The 8225-nt window shown below is 45.7% G+C and overlaps 1 pseudogene; it reads left to right on the top strand.

Annotated features, from left to right (window-relative positions):
• The first annotated feature begins 4308 nt into the window (after nt 1-4308).
• Nucleotides 4309-7872, top strand: LOC113382658 (annotated as a pseudogene).
• The last annotated feature ends 353 nt before the right edge of the window (nt 7873-8225 follow it).

Raw genomic sequence — 8225 nt, 5'->3', positions numbered from 1 at the left:
TTTCTCTGAAGAAAACATATAAAGTATTATACATCATTAGAAAGGTCTCAAAATTCTTAGTTCTTTTTCCATATATCACAACTTCGAATGTTGCACGGTGTGGCCTACAGGCGAGTTGCCGTCGCGAAAATTTGGAAAAATCGGAAAATCTAGAGAAAATTATATGAACACACCTAACCATTTATATACCATTTTATTCGTAATTTTATTCTGCATCTTTCGTACGAACAAAGTTTTTTCGTATCTTTTACGGTTTAAGAGAAAATCGAGGAAAATTGGTTTGAACATTTATTGTAAAATTAGAAAATTTAAACAAATAATTATAAAAAATAATATAACTATATATAAATTCGTTTTATATTCATTGAGATCTATAAAAATCAATAAATACATAATTTTATACAAAAGTTTAAAAAAAACCAAAAAACACCTAAAAACTCAATAATTAACTATAATTCATATTGTCCATATATATAAAACTGTTTGAACATCTAACAAAATTTTCGACAAAAATTTTTCTATCATAAGGGTTCACAGTTCGAAATTTTCCCAGATTTTTGTCTTGACGATTCACACCGTAACCCGGAGCGACGCCTCGCCGCAGGTCAAAATCACATCGCTTGGGACTCAGTCGAATACTTACGCTGTGGCCGCTCGCCTTATATAGGGGAATAGGTCGTGTCGATTGCGATGCGAGCAAGCTCAAGCTAAAGTACGCTATGTTGATACGTACGATACTTTTAGTCTGTCAATGATATATTAGCGTAACTTTTAATAATGTTGTGAGCCACATCTAGAATTATATACCCCGTATATATTCGGATGCTGGTTTGCGGCTATAGATAACTGGTGGTAGGATCATTCGTTTTTAAACGTTCGATCAGAGAGAGTTGAAATTATTTGGGTCTGCGGACCGCAATATGAAATCTATATATTTTAATAATATAGAATTTTACAAATTGACTACGGTCAAATATATGTGAATGTAGCAGAACTAGCAAAGCTTCTCGCAGCGATGGTCTTTCGTTTTATGAACGTTTGATCGGAGCGAGTTGAAATTATTTGGGTCTGCGGACCGCAAATATAAAATCTATATATTTTAATAATATAGGATTTTACAAATGGACTAAAGTCAAATAGATGGGTGGTGCAGCAGAACTGACGAAGCTTCTCGCACCGAGGATCATTCATTTATGAACGTTCGATCGGTGCAAGTTAAAATTATTTGGGTCTGCTGACCACAAATATGAAATCTTGTGATTACTCGACAAATTATTGCTGTAATCAAGTGCGCTCCTATAGTATAATATACTGTGGGCAAAAGCTTCTGGCAATGATCATTCGTTTCATTAACGTTTGACCGGAGCTAGTCGCAAAATATTGCGCAGTGTGCAAAAGCAGCGTGACGCAGTTTACAACCGCTTAGCGCTCTTATGCATTGTGTGAGAGCACTGCCATGTATATCTGCTCGGTATCGCCAGATGCCTGAGCGAATGACGAAGTTCGTTGTGAAAACGGCGTTCTTTTTGAATATTATACTTTAAACGCATAGCTCAATCAATTCTTTGGGCGCTAGATGAAAGTCTAGTGTTTTAAAGTCGATTGTAGTAAACGCTTGCGTTAGTATTCTATATACTCTGCACATTTTATTCAAATTGTGCGAATTTGAACATTCGCTTCATTGCGTTGTTTTAAGAAAATGAAAAATCAGCGAAAGCAGATTTTTCAATCTCACACACAGTGAAATATTCATATTTCAATTTTAAAGCGAGGACGTTTGTTTTTGGACCACAACGTGCTCTAAAATTGCTAAAGTGGTTGCGCGTCCTAGAGAATTTATTTTCTTGCGACCCGCCATATAGCCTGTCCAGACCATCGCGGTGATGGTTCGCACGGTAACCCGAGGCGACCCGTCGCTGCAGGTCAAACTGTCGTAGACCGTGTCTAGAATAATATACGCCGTATATGTTCGGATGTCGGTTTACGGCCGGGTTCTGGACCTTATTTATAAGTGTTCAACCATACTGTACAGCATATCCGCGGGCATGTGTCGTTGACGCAAAGACTCTTATGCGGAAAATAAAATATACAAATGCAATCAACTCAATACTCTCCGAGCGAGAATAAAAGTTAGTTATAACGATGAATTCTTATAATGAATTTGCCCCGACGTTTTCAATCTAACGAAGGGTAAAGAGACTGTTTGAAATTAACTGGGTCTGCGGACCGCAAATTTCATGTACGGACCGCCGTTTCGACGGTTGTTAAAGGTCTAGCCTCTGTGTAAGCGCAGAATATATAAAATATCAAGTCGCGATGTAAACTGTTCGTTATGTTCAGGGAATATCGTACGACTCAGATATATATATATGTAAGAAAATTCGTTGTTTAGAAATATTCATCGAACTTTTCTATACAAAGTGTGGTCTCTCGGGTGACGCCGAGGGACATTTACGCACTATGCTATTATATATAGCACCCTGGTTGATCCTGCCAGTAGTATATGCTTGTCTCAAAGATTAAGCCATGCATGTCTCAGTGCAAGCCACATTAAGGTGAAACCGCGAATGGCTCATTACATCAGTTATGGTTCCTTAGATCGTACCCACATTACTTGGATAACTGTGGTAATTCTAGAGCTAATACATGCAAATAGAGTTCCGACCAGAGATGGAAGGAATGCTTTTATTAGATCAAAACCAATCGGTGGCGGGCTTGCCTTGCTCACCGTTTGACTTGGTGACTCTGAATAACTTTGTGCCGATCGCACGGTCTAGTACCGGCGACGCATCTTTCAAATGTCTGCCTTATCAACTGTCGATGGTAGTTTCTGCGACTACCATGGTTGTTACGGGTAACGGGGAATCAGGGTTCGATTCCGGAGAGGGAGCCTGAGAAACGGCTACCACATCCAAGGAAGGCAGCAGGCGCGCAAATTACCCACTCCCGGCACGGGGAGGTAGTGACGAAAAATAACGATACGGGACTCATCCGAGGCCCCGTAATCGGAATGAGTACACTTTAAATCCTTTAACGAGGATCTATTAGAGGGCCAGTCTGGTGCCAGCAGCCGCGGTAATTCCAGCTCTAATAGCGTATATTAAAGTTGTTGCGGTTAAAAAGCTCGTAGTTGAATTTGTGTCCCACACTGTCGGTTCACCGCCCGCGGTGTTCAACAGGCATGTCTGTGGGACGTCCTACCGGTGGGCTTAGCCCGTAAAAAGGCGGCCCAACTCAAAATCCTACCAAGGTGCTCTTCACCGAGTTTCGAGGTGGGCCGGTACGTTTACTTTGAACAAATTAGAGTGCTTAAAGCAGGCTCATTCGCCTGAATATTGTGTGCATGGAATAATGGAATAGGACCTCGGTTCTATTTTGTTGGTTTTCGGAATTCCGAGGTAATGATTAATAGGGACAACTGGGGGCATTCGTATTGCGAAGTTAGAGGTGAAATTCTTGGATCGTCGCAAGACGGACAGAAGCGAAAGCATTTGCCAAATGTGTTTTCATCAATCAAGAACGAAAGTTAGAGGTTCGAAGGCGATCAGATACCGCCCTAGTTCTAACCATAAACGATGCCAGCTAGCGATCCACCGAAGTTCCTCCGATGACTCGGCGGGCAGCTTCCGGGAAACCAAAGCTTTTGGGTTCCGGGGGAAGTATGGTTGCAAAGCTGAAACTTAAAGGAATTGACGGAAGGGCACTACAAGGAGTGGAGCCTGCGGCTTAATTTGACTCAACACGGGAAACCTCACCAGGTCCGGACACCGGAAGGATTGACAGATTGAGAGCTCTTTCTTGATTCGGTGGGTGGTGGTGCATGGCCGTTCTTAGTTGGTGGAGCGATTTGTCTGGTTAATTCTGATAACGAACGAGACTCTAGCCTGCTAAATAGGCGTACTTTCCGGTATCGCAAAGACCCTCCGCTTCGGCTTCGGTCGTTGTTGGTTGTGGTTCTTACTACCGGCGTACAAATATATCTTCTTAGAGGGACAGGTGGCATTTAGTCGCACGAAATTGAGCAATAACAGGTCTGTGATGCCCTTAGATGTTCTGGGCCGCACGCGCGCTACACTGAAGAGATCAGCAGGTTTTCCTTGGCCGAATGGTCCGGGTAATCCGTTGAAGCCTCTTCGTGCTAGGGATTGGGGCTTGCAATTCTTCCCCATGAACGAGGAATTCCTAGTAAGCGCGAGTCATAAGCTTGCGTTGATTACGTCCCTGCCCTTTGTACACACCGCCCGTCGCTACTACCGATTGAATTATTTAGTGAGGTCTTCGGACCGGTGCGCGGCAGCGTTTCGACATTGCCGATGTTGCTGGGAAGATAACCGAACTTGATTATTTAGAAGAAGTAAAAGTCGTAACAAGGTTTCCGTAGGTGAACCTGCGGAAGGATCATTAACGTACATTTACTATTAAGTGAATGAAGCGTGTGCTATATGTCGCAATATAATGTTGCAGACTAAATGTTGTGCGCTCCCATGGTATAATATACTGTGGGCAAAAGCCTCTGGCAATGATCATTCGTTCATTAACGTTTGACCGGAGCTAGTCGCAAAATATTGCGCAGTGTGCAAAAGCAGCGTGACGCAGTTTACAACCGCTTAGCGCTCTTATGCATTGTGTGAGAGCACTGCCATGTATATCTGCTCGGTATCGCCAGATGCCTGAGCGAATGACGAAGTTCGTTGTGAAAACGGCGTTCTTTTTGAATATTATACTTTAAACGCATAGCTCAATCAATTCTTTGGGCGCTAGATGAAAGTCTAGTGTTTTAAAGTCGATTGTAGTAAACGCTTGCGTTAGTATTCTATATACTCTGCACATTTTATTCAAATTGTTTCAGACGGTATAAACGATATGGTATAGGGTCGCTTTTAAGCGTTCGGCCGGTTGCAAGCACGGACGGTTATTGGCCGTCGGACCTGGTCCGGCATCGATGCCGCCTCGAGCTGTTAGCTGCCGTGTCCTCGGACGGACTCTATTACCGGTCAGCGATGCTATTGCTTTGGGTACTTTCAGGACCCGTCTTGAAACACGGACCAAGGAGTCTAGCATGTGCACGAGTCATTGGGAAATACAAAACCTAAAGGCGCAATGAACGTAAAGGTTTGCTTAAGTAAACTGAGGGATGACAGACCGCATCCACGGATGCGTGCTTGCAATCCCGAGGCGTCTCACTCTCATTGCGAGAAGAGACGCACTCAGAGCGTACACGCTAGGACCCGCAAGATGGTGAACTATGCCCGGTCAGGTCGAAGTCAGGGGAAACCCTGATGGAGGACCGTAGCGATTCTGACGTGCAAATCGATCGTCGGAACTGGGTATAGGGGCTAAAGACTAATCGAACCATCTAGTAGCTGGTTTCCTCCGAAGTTTCCCTCAGGATAGCTGGCATTCGATGAGCGAGTCTCATCCGGTAAAGCGAATGATTAGAGGCCTTGGGGCCGAAACGACCTCAACCTATTATCAAACTTTAAATGGGTGAGATCTCTGGCTTGCTTGAATAGTGAAGCCAGAGATTTGGATCAGAGTGCCTAGTGGGCCATTTTTGGTAAGCAGAACTGGCGCTGTGTGATGAACCAAACGCCGAGTTAAGGCGCCTAAACGACGCTAATGGGATACCACGAAAGGCGTTGGTTGCTTAAGACAGCAGGACGGTGGCCATGGAAGTTGGAATCCGCTAAGGAGTGTGTAACAACTCACCTGCCGAAGCAACTAGCCCTGAAAATGGATGGCGCTGAAGCGTCGTGCCTATACTCGGCCGCCAAGGCATGAGAAACGTTCATAATAGTTCGTTTTGACGCCCTGGTGAGTAGGAGGGTCGCGGTGGTGTGCGCAGAAGGGTTTGGGCGTAAGCCTGCCTGGAGCCGCCATCGGTGCAGATCTTGGTGGTAGTAGCAAATACTCCAGCGAGGCCCTGGAGGACTGACGTGGAGAAGGGTTTCGTGTGAACAGCCGTTGCACACGAGTCAGTCGATCCTAAGCCCCAGGAGAAATCCTATGTTGATGTCGGTGTATTTTATTTTAAATAAAATTTCACACCCATCGGGCGAAAGGGAATACTGTTCCTATTCCGGAACCCGGCAGCGGAACCGTTTACAAGTCGGGCCCTCGCAAGAGAGTTCGTCGGGGTAACCCAAAATGACCTGGAGACGCCGTCGGGAGATACGGGGAGAGTTTTCTTTTCTGTATGAGCGTTCGAGTTCCCTGGAATCCTCTAGAAGGGATAGGGTTTGGAACGCGAAGAGCACCGCTGTTGCGGCGGTGTCCGTATCTTCCCCTCGGACCTTGAAAATCCAGGAGAGGGCCACGGTAGGTGTCGCGCCGGTTCGTACCCATATCCGCAGCAGGTCTCCAAGGTGAAGAGCCTCTAGTCGATAGATAAATGTAGGTAAGGGAAGTCGGCAAATTGGATCCGTAACTTCGGGATAAGGATTGGCTCTGAGGATCGGGGCGTGCCGGGCTTGGTTGGGAAGCGGGCGTAGGCCGATGTGCCGGGCCTGGGCAAGGTGAAATTGTCCTTGTGACTTAGATCCGAGCTCGGTCCCGTGTCTAGGCCCCCCGCGGATCTTTCTTGCTGCGAGGTTTCTGTGCCGGCTTCGGTCGGTCAGTCGTACTCTTCGGCCGCCATTCAACGGTCAGCTCAGAACTGGCACGGACTAGGGAATCCGACTGTCTAATTAAAACAAAGCATTGCGATGGCCCTAGCGGGTGTTGACGCAATGTGATTTCTGCCCAGTGCTCTGAATGTCAACGTGAAGAAATTCAAGCAAGCGCGGGTAAACGGCGGGAGTAACTATGACTCTCTTCGCCACCATCCTCCAGGCACAAAACTAGGAGTTAGGTTTAGTGGGTATTGCCTTTCGGGTCGAGTCCCACACTGGCCTGGTCAACCTGGCGACCGGCGTGCGTAAATGCATTCCTCCTAGCGTTCCGACTGTCACGGTTTTCTAGAGCCAAGCGCATAAGAGTGGTGTGAGCCATTGCGACGATCGCCAACAATACTCTAGCGTGATCCGATTCGAGGAAACTGCTAGGCGGGGAGTTTGACTGGGGCGGTACATCTGTCAAATAATAACGCAGGTGTCCCAAGGCCAGCTCAGCGAGGACAGAAACCTCGCGTAGAGCAAAAGGGCAAATGCTGGCTTGATCCCGTTGCTCAGTGTGCACAGGGACTGCGAAAGCATGGCCTATCGATCCTTTTGGCTTGAAGAGTTTTCAGCAAGAGGTGTCAGAAAAGTTACCACAGGGATAACTGGCTTGTGGCAGCCAAGCGTTCATATCGACGTTGCTTTTTGATCTTTCGATGTCGGCTCTTCTATCATTGCGAAGCAGAATTCGCCAAGCGTTGGATTGTTCACCCCCAAATAGGGAACGTGAGCTGGGTTTAGACCGTCGTGAGACAGGTTAGTTTTACCCTACTGATGAATCGTCGTTGCGATAGTAATCCTGCTCAGTACGAGAGGAACCGCAGGTTCGGACATTTGGTTCACGCACTCGGTCGAGCGGCCGGTGGTGCGAAGCTACCATCCGTGGGATTATGCCTGAAACGCCTCTAAGGCCGTATCCTTTCTAGACAAAGTAAGCAACGATATCTCTAAGAGTCTCGTGAGTCGAAAGGCTCAATACAATGTGATTTATTAGGCATTCGGCACACGCCGTTTATCGCACGAGCCATTTTTAGCCGAATGGGGCGCTGGACAGGGGCGATATCCGTCCGTTATAACTGTCTTGCCTATAGCGGTCGATCATGGGTCACTAGTTCGATGTAGAGACTCGGAATCGTTTGTAAACGACTTAGGTACCTGGCGGGGCAGTTACCACGCTGCGATCCGTTGAGACTCAGCCCTTGGCTTGGGGATTCATCATGTTGGCTTGACGTCACCCCACGCTATTAGAGCATAAGCCTTAAGCCGTCGCATTGCAGCATGCCACAATCAGTAGGCTTGACAGTCGAAAACTTGTACATGCTGTACATGTGACACTTCTTCGGTATCTACCTAGCTATTTTGTACAACGTGCGTGAGTCAGCACGTAAATCAAAACTTATCGACAAATTCCAATACTAGAAATATTCATTATTTCTTTCAATAACCATAATGTCAAGAGAATAGTTATAAATATTTTGTAAGTTTACGAAATATATGTTTTAAGAGAAATTTCATATTTTTTAATATAAATATATGATTAATTCATTAAATTCTGATATAGAGAATGTT

This window comes from Ctenocephalides felis, unplaced genomic scaffold, assembly GCF_003426905.1.
Source record: "Ctenocephalides felis isolate EL2017-DRISC unplaced genomic scaffold, ASM342690v1 CF-g0.4_SCAFFOLD_03538, whole genome shotgun sequence".
NCBI lineage: Eukaryota > Metazoa > Arthropoda > Insecta > Siphonaptera > Pulicidae > Ctenocephalides > Ctenocephalides felis.
This window is presented reverse-complemented; position numbering and strand designations above follow the sequence as displayed.